This window comes from Rousettus aegyptiacus, unplaced genomic scaffold, assembly GCF_014176215.1.
Source record: "Rousettus aegyptiacus isolate mRouAeg1 unplaced genomic scaffold, mRouAeg1.p scaffold_m13_p_13, whole genome shotgun sequence".
Classification (NCBI taxonomy): domain Eukaryota; kingdom Metazoa; phylum Chordata; class Mammalia; order Chiroptera; family Pteropodidae; genus Rousettus; species Rousettus aegyptiacus.
Window position 1 is genome coordinate 65,027,173 of NW_023416288.1, and position 27,473 is coordinate 65,054,645.

The following is a 27,473-nucleotide window of genomic DNA, read 5'->3' on the forward strand; positions in this document are numbered from 1 at the left end:
AAGAAGGAACGAAGAAATGAGGGAAACAATTTGTGCATTACTTAAAATATATATATAGGTATTTTTCAACTATATTTACTCATTTTCCCCAAGACTAGACTTTGGAAAAACTGATATAATGGCAAAGGACACAGATATGAAAGTGGCAAATTTTGAAATAAAATTCTAGCTCCACAACTGATAGATGGCTCTGTTTCTTCAACTCTAAAACGAGTATAGTAAAAACTACCTGTCAGAGCTGTGATGAGGATTAAAGACAAAGATTTTAAAGCCTTTGCTCAGTTTTTGGCCTGGTGTAAATATATAATAAATAATATAATTATTATTTAATATTAATTAGACATTTTTAAATTAAGAAGTCTCTATACATTGATCCTATTACATATATACACAAAATATAACTAACATTATATAAGTATTTGTGTATAATTTGAAAGACTTTAACGTGTATTAAATTATTTCATCTAGAAAACAAATTTTTGAATTGCTCGTATTATTACAATCTGCATACAAGATACTGAACTTTAGAAAAGGTGTAACTTACCTAAGATCAAGCATCTGTTTGGGGCTACCATTCCCTTACAGTTTGTTGACCACAAAGCCCATTTATTTCCACTATATGATTTTCAAATTCTTAGAAGTCATATAAGCAATCACATATATGAAAATATTTAAACACTTGAGCATATGGAATTTTATCGAAAGCACTTCTTGATCTCCTTATCCATTTTTTATGTTCAATATTTTTGAAATTTTATACTTCCCGTATAATGGAGAGTATACTTCTTCTTGAATGAATGTGACATTATTTATGTCTTCTGGATATAAAACTTAAGATTTATAACTAGTTATAAATATATCTAGTTAAATATTAGTATTTTTAATCAGAAGTCTAAATTATGTATTTGACTGGCTCTTAACCAAAGAAAGTTTTAAGTTTTATGAGGTGTAGAAAATTACAAAGCAAAATGACTTTGAACATCATTTAAAATTGTCCCATCAAAATAAACATAAAAATTATCCTGAAGATAATTTGCAGAGTTTTCATATATACAATTATTTAAAAAGAAATAGAATCTATACATGTTTTAATAATATCATTTATAAAAAATATTGATAGTTTTTACAAAATTGAAAGATTTTGGTTTTCCAAATGGTTTTTCTAGTCTATGGCCATGCCACCATGAACAAGCCCGATCCCCTCTGATCTCAGAAGCTAAGCAGGGTTGGGCCTGGTTAGTACTTGGATGGAAGACCACCCAGAAAGACTAGGGAATGTAGGTGTAAAAAATAAAAAAATAAGGGATTGTAAACTGACAAGGTCCTTGCTATCTGTGAGGTCAACCAAGGGTTGCCTCACCTAAAAAAAAAAAAAAGGTTTTTCTAGTTTCATGCATTTGCACATTCAGAAGTAAAAATAAATATAAATAGATAGACAAACAGACAAAGAGATAAATTAACTGAATCCTTGAGAGAACAAAAACATAATGATTTTATAAGTCTTAGAGAGGTTAATAAAGTGGTCCAAATCACACATTTAGTGAAAAATAAAACCAAAATTAACATATCCAAATTTTTAGTTTGAAATTCTTTCTACTATCCCATGCTGTAAATCAGCATTTAATATCTATAATCATATTTCTTTGTTACTAAGAAGCATGAAACATAGAGGATGCTCATTAAGTCTCTAATTCTCCACTTGTACTCTTGTTTCCCAATCTACCCATTACGATTTTCCAGACTATCAATAATAACCCTGCAGAAGTATATTTTTCTCTAGGAATTTTACCATCAAACTTTTTTCATCAGGAAATATCTTCAGCCTTATAAATATGTTTTATGTTGATTAATGGTATATTTATCCTCAATAATAGTAATAGATGCTTTTACATTGGTTCTTAAATTTAAGTATTATGTGTATATGTGTATTTAAAAAGACAGCACATGGACGGACCAGTGAGAATAAAATGAATAAATGAGATAGAGAATAGGAAATAAACTCATTTAAAGATATTTTCAGTACATTGGTGGTAATATATTAGACTTTTTTACTGTTATTAAAAGATGGCTCATGCACTTACATTTGGCAATTGATGCAATGGCTTCAGTTAAATTCTACTTAAGAGAGAATAGTCTTTTTAAAAATATGCGTATATGTGTCTTGCAATTTCTTCTATAGTCCATTTAGCTCCAGGTTGATGTCCTAGTCTTTGGTGCACATGCATAAGCATTTTGATTTAATTCAAGGTGCACAGGGATCTCAGAGTGAGGAACCCAACTGTTTAACCTCTGCAAATCAACATGTGTCTATCCGTGAAAACATGACCATGTTGCATTTTCTGTTGTCAACTCAGCTCCACCATATTTTAAGACTGATTATTATGTTTCTAGACTCTTCTTTATTTTTCTGATTGCTGTGCTCAAAAAAAAATCTTTGTCTAATCAAGGTCACATTTTCTCCTACGTTTGCTATTAGAAATAGTTCAATTTTAGCTCTTACTTTTAATCTAAGATACATTTTTATTTGATTTTTGTAGATGGTGTTAGGTAGGGGGTATAGATTCTTTATAGTTATTTATTCCTTTTAATAATTATTTTGAGCATTTTCAAATCTCTTTATCTTTTCCCTGTCTATGTTGCAGCCTCCCAGTCAGTCATAGATATGTAGAAAGTTTATCTAGCCTCACCTCAGCTCCTTCTTCTCAAATCCAAAGTTTGCCTGTTAAATTTTTCACTTGTCAGCCGGTTTGTTGCTCATCCTAAGAATAGCTGCCGTCTCAGGTTAGAAGTGTTGTCAGTTTTCCCTATTAATTTCCTACCAATTTTGTTATTTTCATTGACAAACACTACCTGGCATGACTTTTGAGCCTCTGCTCAAAATTGGATCTGTCCCCTCTCAGTGAAGCAACTGATTTTATGGCGGTCCTACCTTGGTAGCAGTGCTGTGCCTACTGATTTCAGGACCGGGGTGGGGAGAGGGGTGGGGAGAGAATCCCCAATTAAGAATAGCATAGATTCCCACTGTTCTGTGAATAAAAAAGTTGAGAAGTTTTTTTGAATAAATACTTCTCAATTTGTTGCTTATATTTAGTCAGTTTCAAGAGTGACGGATCAATTATTATTGACAATTTCATCTAGCTTTATAGTTAATTTTGAGAGTGAGGATCCTCTGAAAGTTTTATACCACCATTCCTGGAAACACTCCCATCCTAAAAAAAAAAAAAAGCAGTTATCAACTAAAGGCCAAGTTTCCATGAGCATCTGAATAACTCAGCACCAGACTATGGGAGAGACAGGATTTCGTGAGTTCCCCCAAATAGTTATGTGCTTTCTCCTGCTTATTCTCTGTTGGAGGAAAGCTGGCTTGACACACTGGAGAGGCTAGTCCTAATCTCAGGAGATTTCATAGCCTGACAGTGGACCTGTCTCCCTATTAAGGGATCGCCTGGACCCCTTCTAACTTTACAGAGGACGGAAGTCTAATAATAATTGAAATAACTTTTTTCCCCATATCAGGGGTTGGAGACATAAAACAGATTAAATACAATTTTAAAGAAACAGATGTGTCATTTTTATATTCCTGGTTGGAAAGAAAAATTCATATCCACTACAAATTGGGATCCCTAAACATAAAATTGACTTTTATTGAAATAAATCATTTATACATTTAATGTGGTATCTTACTGGAATAAATTTGGTTTTTAAATTTAAAGGTACAACATTTATACATTAGTTTGTCAAAGAGATATTTTAGATATACATAAAAGTGTAGATCCAGGTTTGAAGATGATGGAAAAAGTAATTGATTGGTAGTTTTTGGTTTGTAGCCAGTGGAGAAAATTCTGATTCACAAATCTAAGAAATTGCATATCTAATAACTCTTCAATTAGACCGACAGAGCAGCTTGGAAGAATAAGACATTTTGATTCAAGTGAGGACAAAAATATGAAAGAGCTGCTTGTTTTCCATGATAAAAATAAAGATTCAAACACAAAGGCTCAAAATCTATAACTGCTAAGACTTTCCGAAATACAGAATCACGTTATCACGATATGTTAGGCACCTATTTGTCATCGCACGGTTGACTGTTAGGCTGTGACCAGCACATGTGCCTGGCAGATGCTCTGGGACTGTGCTTGGCATTTAACTGAGCATGGCATTTGGGTTCTGTGGATGGATAATATTTCTATGGTTTTACATGAGCAGACATGTGCTGTACTGAATTTTAATAAGCCTTAATGCAGAGGTACAATTGTCTAATCAACGGTATGTTGACAAAGTTGAATGCGTACACAGAAGTGGAGAGAGTAGTGTTCAGACATTTGTCCCCAAAATGAGGAATCTAGTAGTATTTGGGAAGGAGCTGGCCCACAATGTGAGAAAAGTAATACATAGCCAACAGTATAAATATAAATATTTAAATAGCCCAATTATATTTAAATAAAATTATTAGTTATCTGCACAAATGCTGATGAATTTCTACCAAAATCTAGTACTTGTTACAATAATATTTGAAAATAAGGGATTCACCCTACCTCCTAAGATATAACAGATGAAGAGGACCTAGCCGCAGTGAGGGAAACAGGACACACAATCATCGCAATAAGAAAACTCAAAGCTTTTTCTCAGAGTAAGAGTGAACACTTTCCTTTTCTTCCTTCCTGTTGTCGTCATAGATTTTGACTTCTGTCCTTTGCTCTTTAAACAGGTGACTAATAAGAGGTATTTATTTAGACACATTCTTGTGTTATTTAGCTGTGCCGTTCAATATCATACCCCCGATCCACATGTGATTTCAAATTTAAATTATAATTAAAATTTTAAAATCACTTTTTCGGTCTCCCTAGACACATTTCGAAAGTTCAACAGTGCAAACATAGAATATTTCTATCATAGCAGAAGATTCTTTTGGACTGCAGTCCTTAAATTTTACAAAGGGTATATATAAAGAATAAAGAAATAGGTATTTTTAACGAATGAAGACTAAAGAAATCTATATTTTTATCAACTAAGAATATGTATTTTATTCAGATTTTCTTCTTTAAATTTTATTAAATTTAACAGAGTGACACTGGTTAATAAGATTATAAAAGTTTCTATAATACGTCATCTGTATATTGCATTCTGTTCACCACCCAAAGTCAAGCCTCTGGTCACTGAATATTTGACCCTTTTTACCCTTTTCTGCTTCTCCCTACCTTCTTCCTCTCTGGTGACCACCATACTGTTGTCTGTGTCTATGAGTTTTTTGTTTGTTTGTTTTGTGTTAATTTGTTGCTTTCTGTTTTATATCTCATGTGTATTTTTAAAATTATAAACAATAAGAGTGATTATGAAAATGAAACAAATTTCCTTAGTGGCTCTTTTTATTTTTTATTGTTGTCCTGGAAATACATATTTTAAGATTTTCACATATAATTATTATTCACCTTTAACCAGTATTTATTGTTATCATTTCAGACTTCACGTTAGGATCTGGGATACAATAATTAAGATGACAGATATGACCATTGCCCTCATGAGGATTGTAATATGGCACGATAAATAGACATTAAATTGATTTTCTCTCATTCTTCCTCATTCTTCCTGCCTAGTTCCTGTTATTATTTCTCCTCTCTCATAATATCAAGGATATCTTGGTGATCACTACCAAAGGTCTTCAGCACAGCCATGGGTGCATTCCTTTATCTCAGGCAGGGATGTAGTAATCCTGTGAGTGGCCTCTGACAACATACATGATTCTCTTCCTCTACTTTTAGGTAATCTAGGGGAGAACAGAGCTCTGATTCTTTTCATATTCTCTTTTATCTATCCAGAATTTCCAGTCTTTCAAATAATTTCATGTATAACTCAATAACAACAACAAAAAAACAATTCAATCCAAAATATACAAAGAACTCATGCAACCCAAGTAATTTCATACCTCAAAGGAAAAGATTGTATCTCACTGCATAGCAGAAATAGAAATCTATCCTCAGAAGCCTGCTCACATGTCCATAGACCATGGTGATTGTTAAAAAGGCCCTACAGATGACTAACGGGACTTTATTCAACCACCATTGGATAAAAGGAGAGAATGACATGTCTCCACTCAGTATTTACTCTCAGGTATTTTCAGAAATTACATTTCATTTTCCGCAATGATGCTGGCAGCAAATTATGTAGTATTTGGCCTAGAAATTCCTGACTCAGATCTTGGCCTAAGATCCAATTCGGAACTTCCACAGCTCTTCTGGGTTTGGATATTCCATTCAGCAAGCAGGAAAGAAGTCTATGATTATGTAATTGCAATTTTCCTAGCCAGTTTTGCTGATGAAACACCAGATCTAATGTCCTGTAAAGTGTAAAGATTTCTGTTTGTAATTTGTTTTATACATTTTCACTTAAAGCATACATACTAAGAAATCATTCCTCTTTGAAACAAACAAATAAAAAATGGTGATTGTTTCAGTAGTGGTTTTATTACAGTTTTTCTTTTCATTTGTTTTTCATTTATATTTTATCTCCAGCCTTATTTTCTTTTGGCTAGAGCCAGCTGTTGAGTCAGCAGTATGTAGGCAACTCAAGTAGGACATGATTACTGAGATTCCTTTTATGTTCTCCTCTAGGGCAGCCACCTGCTTTGTCATTGAAAAAAAAAAAATGACTCATGTGGCAGCCTGACAAATACCTGGGTGCTCGGCACAGCCGTCCGTGAAACATACTTGTAGCTGTGCTTTAATGGAGGGTAAAAATGAAGATAAAAAATTCATTGAAATATCCCTGTAGAGCCCAGCTAAAAGGCAAAGAAAGACCTTCATATCATAAATAAAACATTAGCAGAGTCAGTGCAGGGCAATGGGCCTCTTTTATGATTATTATACCTAAGTAATGCAGGAAAACAAGGCAACAAGATAAAAAATAGACATCAAAGCAATATCTGAGTCCCTGATGTATTATTCACTGACCCAACAGTCAAACTATTTCAGTCATAAGTTTCTGTGCAGTTTACCCTTTGAACCAGAACAGTCTCAGTTAAATCTGTGTAGAAAATTGAATATAGTTAGCACATGCTGCATAATTTACCCTGAAAGAAATGCTCTCTTCCCTTCTGCATGGGAAGCTCATACTGCTGGTTTCTCTGCCATCTTAACGGTATTAGAAATTGTTCCATTTATCTTTTTCTGGGCAACACATTGCCCCAAGACTATGAGACTCAAAACAACTATTTTATGTGCTTATGGTATGTAGGTCGGGAATTCTGGAAGATCGCGAATAAGTGGTTTGTTTTGATAGATGGCAGTAGCAGCCAGGCATCTGGGGCTGGAGGACACGACTCCAAAATGACCTCTTCATTCAAATAGCTAGTGCTCCAGTTCTCCTTGGTATCTTTTTCTCTGAACATGATATTTTAATATACAAGTTCTGTCCATGTGGCTTATGCTTCCCAGCACACGGTGGTCTCAGGGTAGTTGGACTTCTTACACATTGGTTTGTTTTCTCCAGAGCAAGTGTTCCAGTAAGTCTAGATGAAGGATGCAAGGCTTCTCATGACCCAGCCTCAGAACTCCCAGGACGTCACTCTTACCTACTCTATTGGTAAATTAAGTTGTATCCCAGATTCAAGGTGGGGAAGAACAGACTCTAGTTATGGATGGGGGAAGGGTATGCAAATATAGGAAGAGCAGAAATTGATGATGGCCATACTGAAGACAAGCCGCAGATGTTTCAAGGTATATCAGTCAAAATATATTATTGTATATTATTCTCTCTGTAGGTTATGGGCCTGCAGTTATTGTTGGATTTATTCCTTGGCTATATGTTTTAAGATACTTTTATTTTAAAGAAGTTTTACAAAGTCATGTTGCTACAAGCTGTTCATAATCGTGAATTAATTACCAAGTGCTGCTCTCCACTAATCTTTTCTGAATAGAGCCTTCTCTCTCACTGAATGATGATTTGCTGCACTTCTACCACATAGCAGATGCTTTTCTAGACACTGTAGATAGTTCAATAATAAAAAAAAAAAGTATCCTTTTTTTTGGAAATTTGATGCTAGAGGAGACAATAAGCAAACATAAGAATAATGTGTCAGGGGTGATGATTATTATAGAGAATAGTAAATCAATTGTTTAGGAAGTCTAAGTATTCGAGGTTGGATTCTAACCTTCTTCAGGGCCAAGTCATCAATTTACTTCAGCCTGTTATCACCTTACTCCACTTTGTTCAGCAGCTAAATAAGCCATACAGCTGATACAATCAATGAAAAATTATATGGCTTGAAAAGTGGTGTTTAATTTTGAGAGTACACATGTTTGAAAATCTTATGAATACTTCTTTCCAGGAAAATTCATTATACACAGTTTTTTTGTAACTAATTTAAGTTCACATATCCCTTGAAACTCTTCCAGGGTACCAGGCACAGGTAAAGAAGAAAGACATTGAGCTCTAATTGAGTTTCTTTAATAACATTATTGTAACAGTCATGCCCAATTAACAAAGGGATATTGATTTCACCAGCATCCACCAGTGGGATCATGTGGATAAAGTTTACACAAGAATTTGTATATGTGTATGTGTGCATGTGTGTGCCTCGCAGCACAAGAAAGTTTCTCTGTTTAGTAACATTATACTCTTTATTTTGTAAAATTGCACTGAGGTTCTAGCTCAGTGAAGGAGATAATAATATAGAGCAGGGGATGGGCTCTACATATTTTCTTCTTGCTAACAAAGAGAAGGCATAAAATGTCAATAATGCAAGTTTAATTTGGATGTGAACTGTTGCTTAAATCTGGTCCTGTTGTTTTTTCATATATATGGGCTATCTTCATATTATTTATAATACTAAGATTTTTTAGCTCCTAGATGCAGTATGGGCATCCTAAAGAAAAACGTATCTGACTCATGTTATTTTATAAGAAACATATAATGATTATATATCTATGGGATTCTATTTTAAGCTAACAGTTTGAATTAAGTAAAATGATAATTTATAAATATATTCTATTAATACTTCAGATATTTTCTTGTAATAATTTTTATAAATCAATTTTATTAATGTAATTATACATCAAATATTTTATTTGGATTTTTATTAAAAGTAACTCACTGAAATTTTCTCTTACAAGAAAAGAATTACCTAAATTTCAAAAGTTATCCTCTTCATGCTACTATTATAAAAATATAAATATCCATAAAGAAAGTGTTCCTTCTTATTTTTATCATATTATTGAGAACTTTGGGAAAACAACCCACTCTGTGTGCTTGACAGACTACAGTTACCCCCTTTAAGTTAAACATGAATGTTTTATATTTCTAAGATAAAATGCTAATTGATTTTACCTGTGAATTTATGGAAACTGATGATAGTGTAACCATGTATTTGTAGACAAGACAGAAGACAGTGAAAAAAAGCTGTTAGCATATTCCATGGGATGTGATGGTCTTCAAAGAAAAAACACTGGTCCTTAAAATGGGAATAGATCTGCAGTGCATATTACATAGAATAGATTGTGTAATTACTGAAGTCCTCTGTTAAGCAATTATACAATATAGAGAAACTTTTTCTTCTATTTCAAGTAGGTTCATACTTTTGGGCAGACATTTAAAAGAATATCCTGTTGGGCTCTGAACTAATTATTGTCTAAAGTACTTTGTAATAGTACACTTTTGCAGCCATAGTAGACCCGTGGTTAAAAGAGATCTTAAATGTGAGATTATTTACATAGTTAAATCACAAACTATCTAGGTTTCAAATACAGCCAACTAAATATCTCTATTATGAGCTTTAATACTGAAAGACAGCCACTAATCTTTAAGGAGTAATTACAGAAGTTTTACAGCAAATAATAGCAATAATGGCGATATTACTACTTTTAGTAGTACTAATAATGTACTGATAATGAATTACTACTATACTAACAATGACAATAATTTTGCACAAAATTCCAAACTATAGACATCAGTGTAAATTATTCACCTTAGTTTTCAAACCATATATGCAAACATTCACAGTTTTGCAACAGCACTTACTTGATATGCTCTACTTTAAATTTCAATTTCACCAATTTCTAATTTAGGTAATTTGCTTATAATCTCTAAGTTTCTTTCAACACATTTTACAGTACATTTTCATTTACTACCATTATTTTCCTGAAGAAAATATAAAACAGAAACCATAAAATTCAAGCAAATGCTGCCCCGCCCCACCAGAAATATACTTTGGAAATAGCAAAAAACATGGATAGGAAAAGCATTGCATATTTGGAAATCCTCTCCTTGAATTGTGTCTGTACTCTACTACAACATCCAATTTTTATCTTTATCTTTATTTGACTTGTGAATTCCCAGGCACCCATTATATTGACTAAAAGTATGTAAGTTGTGGAATTACATAAACACAGACATTGAGAAGTATACAAGAAGAAAAATAAAATTGGTCTTGTTTTTACTTATTTATTTTACTTTTCTTATAATATTTGTAAGTCTGCCTTTCAGGGATAACTTATGTATAATTTAACAAAATTTCCAGATCTGAAACATTTGAATAATGAAACAATTTAGTAAACAGGGAGAAACATTAAACATTTATGTGTAAAGTTTCTACCTATGCCATTCACAAAACCTCCTAGATTCCAGATTACATCTTATTGGATGTTTCCCACCTAGTTATATAATATTCCCATGACTATGATACTGTCCTTTACAGCAAATGTTAGCGCTTATGTAACTTTTCTTATGAACTGGAATCAGACGGTAGAAACAGTGCTATGCAACTCAGTTTTATATAGTGATTTTTATTGCACTCATTTTTTTCCAGGAAAGAAACATAAAACTTCTTCTTAGCTCATACTATTTGAGTCCAGAAAATTGTGCAGCATACATTCAGAATATATCTGACTTACTAGAAGTTTATTTGTTCTGCTATCCTGTTGTTTCTTTGGTTCTTTGTAAAAAACTTGGTAAAGGACAACCAAAATACAACTAATGTCTAGTTCATAGGCTGAAGAAAACTGGAACCAAAGACTATTTTTGTGTCATTGCAATGTGTTTTTTTCTATATACCAATCCACTGTGTGTCAAAATACAACTGCTTTATTTACTATAAATTTCCCATTATTAGATAATAAGATTATAATCCTCCTAACAGCATTATTTAATTAGGTGCCAACAGAAGAAGAATGGCTAATGATACTTAACATCTAATTATAAGGGTATAAAATATCATTATATAAAGACCTAATTATAAGGGTATGAAAATATCAATGTCTTTCAATATGTCCAGAAAATATTGATCTTATAGTTATACTAAGCCTGCCACCATTTAGCCTTATTAGTTATGCCCATACATAATATTCCAGAAAATTTTAAATGTCTAGAGCTGGAAAACCTTCTATTTTTATCCATTAGATAAAAACATCACTTCAATGCACCAGTACAAATCCAAATTTTTGTGAGTGTATTTGACAGTAAATAGCAGCGCTCATTTTTGAGGAATTAAAAAGATTTTAAAATGTGGAAGGCTAGATTTAAAGGAGCCAAATGAAATGCTTCTTACTAAATATAAACGTATACACCAGAAGTTCGAAATATCATGCAAAATACCAATAATACTGAGGCAAGGCTTGGAGCACAGAGCAGCTTTGGTTCTGTGGTCAAATACACTCTGGAGATGATTAATATTTCATATCCTATTTTTGCAGAATAATGTGGCACAGTAAAGGCTCTACAAAGTACTAAACAAAAGAAATTTAATTAACATTCTTTTATCCCTAAGTTTCCCATATATATCTGACCTTAGAACCTTGTTTTATCTTTTTGCTTAACACTGTTTAAACCTAAAATAGATTTTTGTGAAAAAAAATGGCATAGAAAAATGTAGATCCTGAATTATTTTGCATAATTGGATTGTGCAGGGTAAAGGTTAAAGAAATGCATTAGTATCTAGGAATTTAGATTTCTTTGAAACCATTAGAGTCAACTAACAAAAATATAAGGAAACAAACTAATGCTGTATATATCCACTTGTGGGTAGGCATGCAAATGGAGCAGGCGGCACTCGTATACAATGCTCATACGCTTTTATCATTTTCTACACTGTGATTTTTATTTTCTATCTGAGATACCCATCATAATTACTGCAATTTAACAAGTAAACTGATATTCTGGAAACCTTTTGGTTTGGAAGGCACCTAGAGAATTAGTCATTTATTCATAGTGGATTTTTTTTTTTAAATCTGACTTACTGCTTATTTACTTAAAAAATAACATAAGTCATAAAACAGCCTTCAGTTTAGAATATTAATGAATTGATAATATCACCTCTATTATTACCTGAGAATAATTAACAGAAAGAATACCAGAATTCTCTTTTGTCCAAATACACTTGATTGCAAACACACACAAACATTCATGCACCAGAGAGAAAGACAGAGCTACTTATGTATGCAGCAGAATAACATCACATTGAATTGAGGAACTAGTCTCTCGGGACCAATTTTATGCTTTTCCCTACAGCTGTATGGAGCCACTTTGGAACATAATATATTCTTTTGAAGTCAATGATCCCTGAGGGTTCAAAGTAAGATAAGAATTTGGCTCTTGATAGAATGAATGCATTGTGTAGAATAGAGTCTTTAATTCTAAGCCTCGCTGAGCGCGCACACACACATCCCCACACACATACGAGATGAAGAGAAAGTGGGAGGAACTCACAGGAGAATATGTAAAATAATTGCACCCAAAATATTGATCTGACATACTAAAAAGCCCCCAAAAGTTTAGCCATGCTTTGTATTAGGGATGAAGTTGTGCAGGGATGTTTATTTATTTGTCTTTACTTAAAAGAGGAGGAGGAAAATAGAAATAATGGAAAAATAAGAGACAAATGACCAGATCGTTCAAAGGAGTATGACCACAGCAAAAAAAAGCAAGGTTTAAAAGGAAAATATTACCATTTTTCTGAAGTTTAGCTTCACAGCATTCAATCTAGAACCAATTTCCAAGATGAATCGAATTTCCAAAGCAATTTGATTGGAACGAAGTTGTTCACAGATTTAACTCAAACTTACAAGTCATTCATTATGGGTGTGTGTGTGTGTGTGTGTGTGTGTGTGTGTGTGTGTGTGTGTGTGTTCAGCATAACTTCTTTGCAGAATTTCTACTGGTCACATTATATAAAAAACAAGAAAAATCAATTTTTCCACACATAATGCATACGGTTAATCAGTGAAAATTATCAATCCATAATAACTGTGGTGATTCATTCTGACAGTATTAGTTCATGCATTTTTGTTAGATTTCAGTTCATATAGAATGTATCTCCAAAAGCAGTTTAGCATTTATTAATTGTCATACCTTGTTTCAGATCAATAGGCTTTGGTATGTATAACCGAAGTTCTCACTTAATATTACTCACACATATTTTGGAACCTAGCAGTATGCCAGTCAGCAGGGGCTCTAGGGTTCCCATCCAAAGAGCTTTATAATTGGAACAGAGTTGAAATTCAACAAACTGTTAACAAAAATAAAGATTGTGAAACAGGAACTGCTGGGCAAAAATCAAAGGTAAAAATGACCATTTTGTCAGGAGTCCTTGAATCCAAAAGATAAAAGACAAGGAGACATATTTATCTAATAGGTTAGAGATGACTAAACAGAAAGCTCCATTTGAGAGCAACATTGGAGCAACTTAAAACATTATAGACTCTCTGGCCCTTTGTTGCAAAGGTAAGATTGTTTTTGCAGATGGCAACAACTGTGCAAGTTTGAGGACCCTTTGGTGGAAGAGGCAGCAGATGTGATTGCACAATGATGGATATATCTTGGACCAATTTCAATATTTTGACTTGCTCGGTTCATCAAGGTTTTGGCTTGTATTTCAGATAGAATCTTCTGACTTTTCTGTTGCAGTGCCTAACCTATTGTTTTGGAAGCTCTGATTCTCTAGTTCTAGATATTGGAGATAGGTCAGATAGATTATATAGTCTTAGGCTATAGATTGGTCAGCTCTTTTTCTAGGCGATGTTTAGATCTTTCCTTCATTTGCTTCCATTCCTTTTCAACTGGTCTCAAAAAAAAAATCCTTCTACCTCTCACATTTGCTCAACTGAGTTTTTGACTTTTCCACTGCCTTTTGTGTGTATCGACTTCATAAAGTGCTCCTTAAACTCCAAAGTGTATCCTTTAGCAAGAACCTGGGTTTATCTTTGATTTCCATGCTATAAATAGACTCCTGGCAGAAGCCAGGAGCAAATTACATGTAATTTGTTTAATGTGTGACTAAGACTTAAGTATACTGTCCCATGTTAAAGTAACTTATGATGCCAGCTTCTCATGGACACCAATACAAAATACAGACTACAAGTGGTGAGACACATCTGCAAAGGGATTTTTAAAATTATTTAACCTCAAAACAAACATGGGAACATTGTCCATCGGGAAACAAACATTACTTTACTGAATAATCATGTAGAATAGGTACAAAGAGAGCCATATTGTTCTGCTATGTCATTTAATTTAGCAGAAAAGAATGACAAGATGGGACAAAGGAGAAGGGGTATACATATATCTAACTGCCCTATCACTAGGAGTTACCCTCCAAACACGAACATAAAAAGTGGGCCCATTTCCGTGAAAGCAAAGGATGAGGAAATTATGCATTATGACTTAGTCGCTAAAGATTTTGATAAGGATAATACAGATAACAGCATGGGGGAACCAAAGAACAAAAGGCAATGCAAATTTTCTCACATTGAGTACCTTTTCACACAGCTTTTGGAACAGTCATTTAAAAACGTTATTCTTATCATTTGCACTAAATGCTTTTGTGAGGCCACATCTTTGCAGATAAATCCTAACTTAATTTTAAATGGAAGCTCTTCATGATCAAACCACCACCTCTCTCTCTCTCTAGCTTACCCTCTCTTATCTCGCCTCCAAGTATACCTGAATTCCAGAAATACCAGGCTTCCAGCTGCGCTTAACTACACCAAGCGCTCTCCTCTGCTTATGCTGACATTTCCTCCCTGAAATTTTCCTTCTTGCCTTTGATAATTCCTTTTCTACCCTTATAATTCAAGTTTGATATGTCACTAACCTTTTCATGCCCCACAAGGTAGACTACATAACTGTCCTTTATGCTCCCATAGGATCCTATGCTTAACTCCATTACACTGTTTTGAAAATGCCTTTTCATTCCTCAGCCTACCTTGAAGTGATTCACTGCTTGCTATATGTACACAGCCCAGCACAAAGCTTCCTACATGCTATCAACTCAATATTTTCTAAGTGGGAATGAAATAGATGGTTAATTGAGTCACCTAGAAGGTATTTCAGAGAATTCTTACAGTTTTTTTTACAGAAAGTTAAAATTTAGAGGGACTCACTTTTTATCTGATTGTCATATAGTTATATAATACTAGTATTTATTAATCTGAATGCCCCCAAATTTTCAGCATTTGGCATTTGATCTTTTTGTTGTTGTTGTTAATCTTAATATCTGAATTATTCCACAGATTATTATGTAAAAGTTGTCCAAGATATTTTGTACTATTTCATTGTTTTCATTTTTAATGTTATATGTGCTTTGATTGATTTGACTTAGGACAAAAGAACAAAGCTCAAATTCTTCACGAAACAAATATATAACTCCCTCACAGTGGAAATTACACATATTTTTAAAAAATGCTACACACAAAATTTCCCCTTTCAAGTCCCCACCAACAAATACATATAGGTATTTGCTCAGTGCCTGATAGGTTGGCAAAAAGTATCATATGCATCATAGAGAGAAGAAAACACTATTTCTGAAAACTTGTAGAACACTCTGCATTTTTCTCTATTGCTCCAAACAAAGCATTTCTATATGGAGGGTGCTAAATTGAGTTGAAATTAGAAAGTAGTAAGTACACACATTACTATGGATTAAAAAGCATACATTTCTGTTTTTTTCTTATTCAAAAAAGTTCTCTATAGTTTTTGCTTGCTCTTCCAGATCTATCATTTACTCATCTCCTCTGTTGCTTCTTCAGCTGTCTTCCCAAGGTGGACTCTATCAGAAAACCTAAGTGGCTTCCTGATGAAGGCTGCAAGCATCAGTCTTCATGGAGAAGGGCAGAGGGCAGAAGAATGGAGTAAGTGAAAATATAACACAAAATTATAGGTCTTTGTGAATATAATTGTTAATTATTTAAACTTTTAAAAAGAGTAGTGCAAGAAGAAAAATGACGAATTTGGTAAGTGTCCACAATATTAAAATTAAAACATGTATGTAATCATTTTTTTTGGAAAAAAAATAATTTGCAATTAGAAATACATCCTCAAAGAACCCTTTTTAAATAAACTGGAAAGGTAAATAACAATGACAAATTTGGGGGACCCACAATATACTATAAACACTTCTATCACAGTACCTACTAGGAATTATTGCTTTCACTTTAATTTACCTTCCTTCTTCCTACTATTCAAAACATTTCGGAAGCAAGAAAAATGTCATATTTACTTTTTGTTGTAGCATTTCTCCTTCTAACCATTCCTGGCATATGCTATGCCCTTAAAAAATCTTGCTGAATGAATAAATGAATAATTAATTAGATAGTCTAAATAAAAATCAAAAGTTGGGGCTAACAACAAAATTAATATAGTTCTTAGCTAGTTACTTTCGTATTCAGAAAATTTAGTATCAGCATAGCATTTACAGCTGCAGCTGCAGATAATGAAATGAATCTGCAAATCAGTACACACACTTGAACAAAATAATTTGACCCAAAATAAATTGTGTCCCACGACATAGAGGCAAATTCTGTTTTGTCATAAATATAACAGCACTTCTGGCTGCAAACCCAGGTCTCAACGTGCCCATATTAATCAAATAAGTGTATGTAGTTGAAAATGCTAAATGCATTCATGATACTCATGCATCCATGGTTATCATCCAGATGTGAAGATAGTAAAGAATGTACAATTGCTGATTTAAATCAGTAAAGGCAAATAACAGTACTTTTCCTCTACATTCAAAAGGAATTCATGAAACCATCTCTCAACACCTCAAATGCCTCTTCCTTTCAAATATCTGTATTACAATTTTGAAAAAAAAAAGTCATTTGTAACCATTAAGAATCAATTTGTTTTAATTTTTTTTTCTTGCTTTTCTGAAAGAAGTCTCAAATATGATAAGTAATGAAAAGAAATTGTGCCAAAGGGTTACTTACTCTGTCTGTACTGTGTTTATTGTAAAAGCATTCACAAATGTGTATATCCCACTTTGAAAATAACTAAAGCACATCATTTTAAATGTTTTAGTGCAGAGACAACAGTGAAAAAAGAGAAATTTAAATTACTCCCAATAGAAGTAATTCAGAACATTTTTCTTGAAGTTAGGAATATTTTAGTAAAATACAGTTCTAGGATAAGTTTTTAATGGGAATAATACTAAGAGAAAAGACAATAATTTTTTTTTTCCTTTTGTGCTGTATAGTGTTAACAGGACAATAATATAGTCAGTGAATTACTTAATTGAAATGATAGCCTTTACATTTGGACACAACTGATGAGCTCTGGTCATTGGCTCTTTATTTCCATACACTTAGTCAATACAGCAGGTCTTTGAATAAAGTTGTTTCATTCAGCATCATTTTGTTATAACACTGATGCGATGCCATAGGACCTTAACTCCCGATTATGTTAATTAACCTAAGGTAAAACTGGTGTTGTTATACATCATTTTGTCATTTCGCCTAAAGTCACAGAACCTACCGATGACATTAAGTGAGGACTTACTGCACTACTTTACGGTAGGGTGACAGAGTCAAAGAAAATTATATGAACATCTCAGCACTGATTCGAAACTTATCCGGGGTAGAGTTTGGGTAGCTTCTTAGATGGCAGCTTTCTTTGATTGCGTATCATATTTGTTCCAGGTTCTTGGTAATTGAATTTCTGCTTTGCATCATATCTAACCCTTCAGTTTCTCTAGTGATCTTGGGAGAGTTTGAAATGGTCCTTGAAACCCTGTCTCTCTTTTTATTTATTTCTTTTCTACTTTTACATCTAAGGGTTGAACCTTCTGTCATAACTAACTACACTAATATACTCTAGTTATCTGTTTCCAGGTTCATCTACCCTTTCTTTCCCATCTTCTAACCTATGGATCATATTTTCTCAGACTCTACATTGGTCTGAAAAAAACCCTCACATGAATCAATAATTCCCTATAAGTTTTTGAACACTTTGCATTAAAGAGTTGACTATGCTTTTGGGTGAGGCTAATCCTTTAATCAAATGAATTTTCATTTCTTTTGTCTTCTTCACCAATGTACTCCACAGACCCAGGCAGATATTTTTTATGACCAAAAGCTCTTTTATTGAATTTAAGAACATTTGGATACTTGTAATCACTGTCCTTTCACACTTATATTTTCTTGGAGGCTGTGGCTTCTTTGATACAAATAAGTTTGTTTATAGTCTGTGCATTCCTTCAAACTTAGTATGTGCTTGGTACTTAACAGAGACTTAATAAAATAATTACTGAATTTCTGTAATATTATCTTACTGTCAAGAAAGCTGCTAGCACCCATGGTAAAGCAAAACTCTACGTTTAATTTCCTACAACCTGCAGGTTACAATTTACAGCTCTTCTTCAGATTAATTCAGTAATGTCTTTCAATATACTTGAAATAGAGGATGAAGAATTCAAGATAACCAACAATTTTCCTAGGTATGTGGCTTACATTTTTTTTGTTGATTATGGTATACTGTTTTTATCCTGTCATTGTGAATATTAGTGATGTCATATCCATTAGATATAATATGTGCAAAGATTAGATTTTTTATTTACTTCTTTATTCTGCAAGTTGAAATATTGTAGTGCTATATTCTATTCTCCAGCTATATTACAAACTATCTTATGACCTTGAAATTGCAGAAGTTTGAGCTCTATATAGTCATATGAATTTTCAAGTTTCTATAACATGCATCTGAGCCATAAACAATTTTTTAAACTATAGTTTAGAGTGTAACTTGTATGACTCACAAGGTATAGAAAATTAGGAACAAGGAAGAGCCAAAATAGGGTGGAAATACCTTACATTTTAACTGACTGATACAAACCTCAGGTAGTAGCAAGTGGGATTTTGTAGAATAACTAGAAATATAAATGGGCAAAAGAAACATTTGAATCAAGGTATCGAATTTTAAGTTACTCCATTCAATAGAGCTTAATTTTTCTTTACCATGTTACAAAACAAGTAAATATATTTACTCACAACTATAAAAGTTTGTTTCTTAACATGGTTAAAAATAATTTAAAACTATTAGTTACTAGTATCTTAACTAATATTATAATTAATAATTAATACAGAAGCAATGCTAAAATTCCTTGAAGCCAATATTAAAAGTAATGAGTTGTCTTTTAATAATGCCATGCATAATAACATGTGTTTTTAAAATTAACATTTATATTAAAAAGTATTCCTTTGAAATACCTACATTTTAAATACTTTAAAACTATACATTATCTATTTCTCTATTTTACTGTACTAGGCACGATGCCAGACTATTAGAGCAGGCATGGCATTGCCATCTAAGAATGTGAAATTAAAATAGAAACACAAATGTGGAGAAACATCAAATTTTAAAATCAACAAAAACCCTGAATTAGCAATGAATGAAAGTAGTATCTCTATTCTAAGTATCCCACAGATCTCCCTTTACACCTTTCTTATTGCTTTTCTCATCATTTATCTCCTACTATTTACATTTCTACTATATTTTAAAATCCTAGAAGTTAAAACTTATGCTTGATTTATCTAGTACAGAATATTGAGCAAAATAATCATGCAGTAGGGGCTCTGCAAATATTCGTCTCATAAGTAGATTATTTGTAAGTAAAAGAAGCCACACCTCTGGTGGGAAACACATGACAGAAGTCTCAGGAATAGATTTGTTTTCAAAGATACCTGGAGATTTTCTTTCCTATTTTCAAAGGTTTGGAGGAGAAACTTTAATACAACTTTATTAGATTCAACTAGATAAAAGATAAAAATCAAGGATGCCTTTTTTTGGTAATATTATTAATGATTAAGGTGTTTTGCAAAAATCTCTAAGACCCTCAGGCTGGAGAACTCACGAGGACTCACGAGTTTCGAAAGTGCTATACTCATAGCTACAGTTTAATACAGGAAAATGATGTAGATTAGGATCAGCAAAGAGAAAGACATTCGGGGTGAAGCCTAGGAGAAATGAGGCACAAGCTTCTAGGTGTCCTTGCCTGGTGTAGTCACAAGGACACACTTACTTTTCCTAGCAGTGGTGTGTAAAAACACGTTAGGTGTTGCCAACCACAGAAGCTCACCCGAGCCTTGTGTGCCAGGGGTTTTATTGGGGTCAGTCACGTAGGCACACAGCATTTGAATGACTGACCCCAGCCACTCAGATTCCTGCCCCATCAGAGCAAAAACAGGTGTTCGTCATACATTCCATTGTCAACATACACCATCTCATCAAACCGGTACAGCATGGCCCATGTCCTCAGGCATCAAAAACGGGCACTCACCACAGATTACATTGTTAGCATAAATTATCTGGTCAAATTGAACAGTATGAATCAAGGTCCCTGGCATACAAAATACTCGTATTAGCCTGAACATTCCATGGGCTCAAAACTCATCATCTAAGAGCCAGTCAAAGGCCAGTCCTGCAGACAAACCTTTTTTGGGAATGTGCAGCTTTGAGCAACCCAGACCTGAACAACTCTTTCATGCATAGGTGCCTTAAAAAATGCTCATAAATAATGAGAGATGCAATCATATAATGTCTACTATTAATAAAATTATTGGCAGCAGGTAATTTAGATGTTATTTTATTTAATTCTGAAATGCAAAGCACTGGGTATGTCCTGAACTATGAAATAGGAAAAGGCTAATATGGAGGTGATGAAGAAAAATAGAGAAGCAAGTTAAATAGAACATAGAAAATAAAATAACAGCTAAAAGGCAAATATATCAATAAATATAAACCACAATCAGTATTAATGTTTTACATCTCTAGAATTAGATAATCTCAGTTGGTGTCAAAAATAAAAACAAAATCTAACTCTATGCTCTGTAAATAAACCCAATTGAGGAAAAATGATAGGAAGATTTTAAAAAGATAGAATAAGATATAATAAGCAAATCTATTAAAACAGAAATCAGGGACAGGGTGTTTTAAATAAATGTAAGATAAAAAGTGTAATATGGGAAAATAACATTTCAAATTAAAAATAAATAAAATTCACAAAGCAACTATAACAGTAATAAGCTTATATAACCCTAACATCACTGCTTTAAAATATATACAGGGAACACTGAAAGAAATACAAAAAATTTTTGTAAAAATCTATAACATTATCTGAAGATGTTAACTTCAGAATGCATATGAAGTAGGACAAAACTAAGAAAAGATAATGTGGTAGAGATTGCTCTGTTCACCAAACCTATTCCCTATTCCTCCTGGTCACAGAACTGTACTGTATTTCTCAACTTCCCCTGCAGGTTTTCTTGACCAGGTAACTCAGTTCCAGATGAAGAAATGTTGGCGGCAGTCCTGGCTCAAACGAAACTTCAAATCAACTCTCTACAAACTCTTTTCACCATCTTCTAATCAAATTAAGAGGTTTGTTAAGAGCCATATTCTTTACTTAATCATTGCCTTATCATATGACTTTTAATTAGCATTTATTGCTCACTTTCTTCAATCTCCTTACTGTTTTCAGTTAAGAAACAGTTGCTTCTTTCTATTCTATAATTTCTCACATTTCTTGAATCTATTCCTGTTTTCTCTGCTTGCCAACAACTCATTTCTTTCTTGTTGCACCATGCTAGATGCATTAAAAAAAAAAAAAAATCACAATACTAACATACTGTTCTCATGCTTTCTCCCCCAGAGTACAAGTTCATTAGGTCTACTATCTGCTTTCACAAAATTATAGATGACTTTTTACTAAATATTTGCTACTACGTAACTTAAAGACTTCCATATTTCAAGTCTCTGAAGCGTGTTTCAATCCTTACCAGCTACTTAAGCTGGAAAGACTTAACAAAGGGAAATATGAGTGGGACAATTTGTCTTAGGAAATAATGGAACTATACCGTGAGAAGGAAAGAATAATTGGTTCAGTGTCACACTTAATGACCCAACAAAAGATTCAGTGGTAGATACCATGATGAATTGGCCAGATATAACCAAGAGGGGCCAGTAAGTGATTTCCCAGATTCCCAGGAAATGAATTGCATAGATGGTCTATGAATTACAATAGGACAATGATAAGACATAAGTTTTAATAATAGTACCAGGTTTGGCCAATATATCCCAATTAAAGGACAAAAGGTTACATAATATCTAGGAAGTTTTTTTAAAGTATATTTCCTTTTTTAGGGATATAAAAATATCCAAAAAATTAAAGCCTATGAAAAAGGAAATAAACTTAGAAACAAAATATTATTGATTTTTCAATGAAAGTTTATCAAGCAAAGGGAAGTTTAGCCTGATGTTCAGTATTTTAATTTTGAAAAACCTTTACATAAATGGTTAAACTTGTATTATTTTAAGAAGCGACCAATGGAAAACTGAGATCTCATTAATTTATGTGGTATAAGAAAATATTCTTTTACTTTAAGATCTGTTAAACTAGCTATAAACATCATAAGCTAGCAAAGTAATTGATATATTATTAAAACATTAGGAATATATAAAAGTAGGAATTACAAAAATCCAAAATAAGTATCACTAAAACAAATATCACACAAATTTTATTTTATGATTATTAACTTATTTTATGTTGTTTAAAATAAATTTTAACAATAAGTTATATAATGTTTTTATTTATGTTTTGTAGTATACATAACTTTACTGTACTTTATTGGCAACTTTAATTATACATATACATTTAATAAATTTATACTTAATGTACAATTTGCAAGTACTTATCTCTTTGCATAATGATCCCTAGAAGAAGCTGTCAACTCTTTCTAAATTGAAGAATATGACTCTGCATCAAGACACAAGTAAATATGCAAGGGCAGAAATCATGCTGGTTATATTAATTATTAATTATGTACAATATAATTAACATATAAGAAACATTACAGAAACTAATTTTATATATTTGGAAAGTAAGTGGCTACGTAAATGTTCAGTGGAAAAATCAAGTGATTTCTTGCATCCTAAAAATAATCAACAATAAAATGAAATGGAAGAAGAAACTATTGCATAGTTGAAGACAATGCGGCTCCTTGCATTTGCATTTAATATCTCTTCCAGGAAAAGTTTAAAAATATAACTACACAAAAACCACACCTTCAGCAACTTTTAAGTTGGAGAATGTTGGAAATTCAAGACAACTGTGAGTAAATAAAGAGAAATCACTGCAGCCCTTCAAGTCATCTCCCACACTCCTGCTCCATTGAAAAACTTGTTGTGGTAAAGGACAAAAAGGATATGGAAGATTTCCTCAAAATTTTCCTTAAAAATATCAATATCATTTATTTGAAAGATTATATTCAGATATATTTTAAACCAAGTTAGACTATTTTGCTGTTTTCTTTCAAATTCACACAAATATTATAAGGTCTCCTTTTAAGGCAGAGAGCTAATAAGAAATTAGACATATCTATGGTATTAAAGGTTGAAAATAGATACTTTTCTTTTCATTATGACTCTTAAAACTTTTATTAATTGAAATTAACCTACCCTTTCATGTACATTTCTAATTTTTTATTCATACAGACAAAGAGCTGGATGTTAATTATTTCTTTGAATTTTCCCCTCATTCTAAATGCAGTCACTATCTGTCAGCAAGGGATATTATATCAGAGTTGGTAACTGAAATGCTCGTTTATATGAGATTACACTTTATTTTTACTACTTAGTTTTTCATCAGCAGGCTTCTTATTCACATGCTTTCATAATACATGCTGCATCTTGCAGTCCCTAGCACAAAGTTCAACATAAACATTTGCTTTAAAATGGCTAAGTCTGGAGTTTTTATGTATTGATCTTTCTAAACTTGGATCACTTTTAGGTCTAGTAATGGTAAAGCAGCTGATTCATCACAATCTGATAGCAACAGAATTGTCAACAAATGCTTTGATTCTCTAGTATCTACTCTCTTTTACCAAGCAAGTCTAAAATTTCCTCAAAAATATGAATATCATTTATTCGAAGGATTATTTTCAGATATATTTTAAACCAAAATAGAATATTCTGCAGTTTTTTTTCCCCAAATATAAGGCCTCCTTTTATATAGGTTGAATTATTAAGTTTTATTGATATTAAAAGTATCAGGTTAAAGTATTAACAGAACTATAGAGCCCTGCATTTATAACGCTTCTGATAACTGAAATTTCTGCTTTAACCTAAAATTGAACTCTTCCCACTTGCACTCTGCCCCTATTTGACTCCTCATTTCTGGAGTCACTACAGCCATTTCCACACCACTGTCAGACCTTAGACAAGGCATTTGTTCACACAAGCCAGTTTTACACTCAAAGAAAACTGGTGACCAAGATCTTTGCCAAAAAGGCAAGATAGCAAACGTGCCCCAATTCCTACAATCCTATATCCACTAGGAGATGGCTGGAAGTAGTTCTTTCAAAATCTAACGTCGTACACAACAGTATGCATGAACTGGGAGTACATTACGCTAAGTGAAATAAGCCAGTCACAGAAGATATAGTGCAAGATGCTCCTTATATGAGTTATCTAAAATAGTCGAACTCAAAAATAGAGAGTAAAATGATGGTTGTTAGAGGCTGAAGGGAGGAAGCAATGAGAACATGCTGTTTAATAGTAGAAAGTTTCTGTAATGCAAGATGAATAAGTTCTAGAGATCTGCTGACAACCTTGTGCTTATAGTCAACGATACTGCATTGTGCACTTAATAATTTGTCAAGAGGGTAGTTCTCATTTTAAGTGTTCTTACCACAATTTAAAAAAAAATCTTTACCTCCAAATTTGAAAACTTACCCATAAGAAAATCTCTCGCTTGCTGTATTTATCAGGTCTTCTGAGATGCAGACACAAAGGAGAAAGCACACAATGATTTTATTAGGGAATAAAAAGACCTATGTGAAAGAAAACAGGGAAAGAGCCAGGGAAGGCTAAAAGAATCAATCAGAAGGTGATGCAACTTGACCCTTAGCCAAGAAGAGAAGGGGAGAATGTGAGTTGTGCCATTTAAGAAACATTCAACAAAGTCATCAAAGAGTCCTTGAACCAAAGTTCACCCCAGTCTCCCAGAAATGGTCTACTTTAGTTTTTCTGACATACTCATGTTGATGAGATGAGCATACAGGAGGCATAGCCTTGGTGTAAATACTGTAATGGATTTTAAAGTGCAGTAGCTGGGGCCTGGGTCAATTTTGCTCCAGAAAGTAGGAGGGCTGGAGAGACAGGGGTCTCCCAGACAGAAGTATTGGTAAAAGCCATTGTTCCTTTGTTGAGTCCTCCTCCCACCCAGCCTTTAGACTCAGGCAGCCACCATATCTGAGTGTCCATCAGCCTGGCTAACACTGTTCTCTCTGCCCTGGTGATCCTCTGAGAGCCCAACCCTCCCAACTTGCAGGCCCATCCTAGCCACTTACAGTGGCTTTTCCATACAAATGACTTATCTTGGCTCATGCTGCTGACTCCCCTAAAATCTCTCAAAGGTTCACAAACCCCAGAAAAGCAACATCTGGCCTTGGCATGCCCTATACCTCCTACTAAGCATTTCCAAGCCCAGCACTAGCAGTGGTAGGCCTTGATTAGCAGTTTAGCATCTTCAAGGCATCTCCAAACCCAACATAAGTGGCAGCCATCTGAATACCACTTTATAGCTCAGAAGAAGTGGCCCTAGGGAGGAAACAGGCAGCAGTTTACCTTAGCCTGTAACAGAGCACCTCACAAGAGGTCCCAGAACATGCAGTGACCAGCTTCAGACTACACCAGAATATCACCCAACCACCTACATAAACAACATACACAAAGGGCAGACTAGGAAGGCACCAGAGCCCTGCTATAGTAAATCCTGCTCCGTAGGGCTAACCCCCGCACAGCAGCTCTTCCACTGTTGTCACAGACAATCCTCACAATCAATAAGCCTGAAGGTCAGTGCCTCCTACTGATGTACCAACAGCCATCAAGACTCAATTACAAGAGGAGGGCATGCATGACCCACATAAAGGACACACCTAGAGCACCTGGCTCAGGTGACCAAGGAGACCACACCACTGCACCCCATAGGACACCTACTATATAAATCCACTCTACTAACACCGGGAGACATAGAATTTCTATCTAAATACATAGAAACAAATGTAGGAAGGCAGCCAAAATGGGGCATCAAAGAAACATGCCCCAAATGAATTATTGTAACAAAGCTCCAGAAAAAGAATGAAAGTAAATGGAGACAAGCAATCTCACAGATATAGAGTTCAAAAACACTGGTTATAAGGATGCTCAACGATCTCAGTGAAAACTGCTACAAGGAAATAGAAAACACAAAAATGGAGACAGAAAGCATAAAGAACCAATCATAAATGAAGATTACAATAACTGAAAAAAAGAATACATGAGAGGGGATCCATAGTAGATTAGATGAATCAGAGGACTAAATAAGTGACTTAGAAGGTAAGACAGCAGAAGACATCCAATCAGAACAGCAACAAGAAAAAGAATTCAAAAAAATAAGGATGGTTTAAGGGGCCTCTGGGACAATGTCAAGCATACCAACAGTCACATCATAAGGGTACCAGAAGAATGAGAAGGAGCCATGAATTGAAAACCTATTTGAAGAAATAATGATGGAAAACTTCCCTAATCTGGTGTAGAAATAGACATAGAAGCCCAGGAAGTACAGACAGTCCCAAACAAGATGAACCCAAAGAGGCCACACTCAAATACATCATAATTAGAATGCCAAACAATGAGAGAATCTTAAAAGGAGTAAGAGAAAAGCAGTCAGTTACCACCTATGAGGGAACTCCCCTAAGATTGTCAGCTGATTTCTCAACAGAAACTTTGCAGGCCAGAAGGGACTGGCACAAAAACTCAAAGTGATGAAAAGCAAGAACCTACAACCAAGATTACTCTACCTAGCAAAGCTGTCATTTAGATTCAAAGGATAAATAAAAAGTTTCTTAGACAAAAAAAAAAAAAAGAAGCTAAAGATGTTCATTATCACTAAATCGATATTACAAAAAAATGGTAGAAGGACTCTTTAAGTAGAAGGAAAAATAAGATCAAAAATATAAAAAATAATATGGCAATAACTTTATACCAACAACTACTTTAAATAGATTAAATATTCCAATCAAAAGACATAGGGTGGCCGAATAGATGTTAACAAAACCCTTACATATGCTGCCTGCAAGAGACTCACTTCAGATCAAAAGATACAGATTGAAAGCAAAGGTACAGAAAAATATATTTCATATAAATTAAAACAAAAATCTGGAGTAGAATACTTATACCAGACA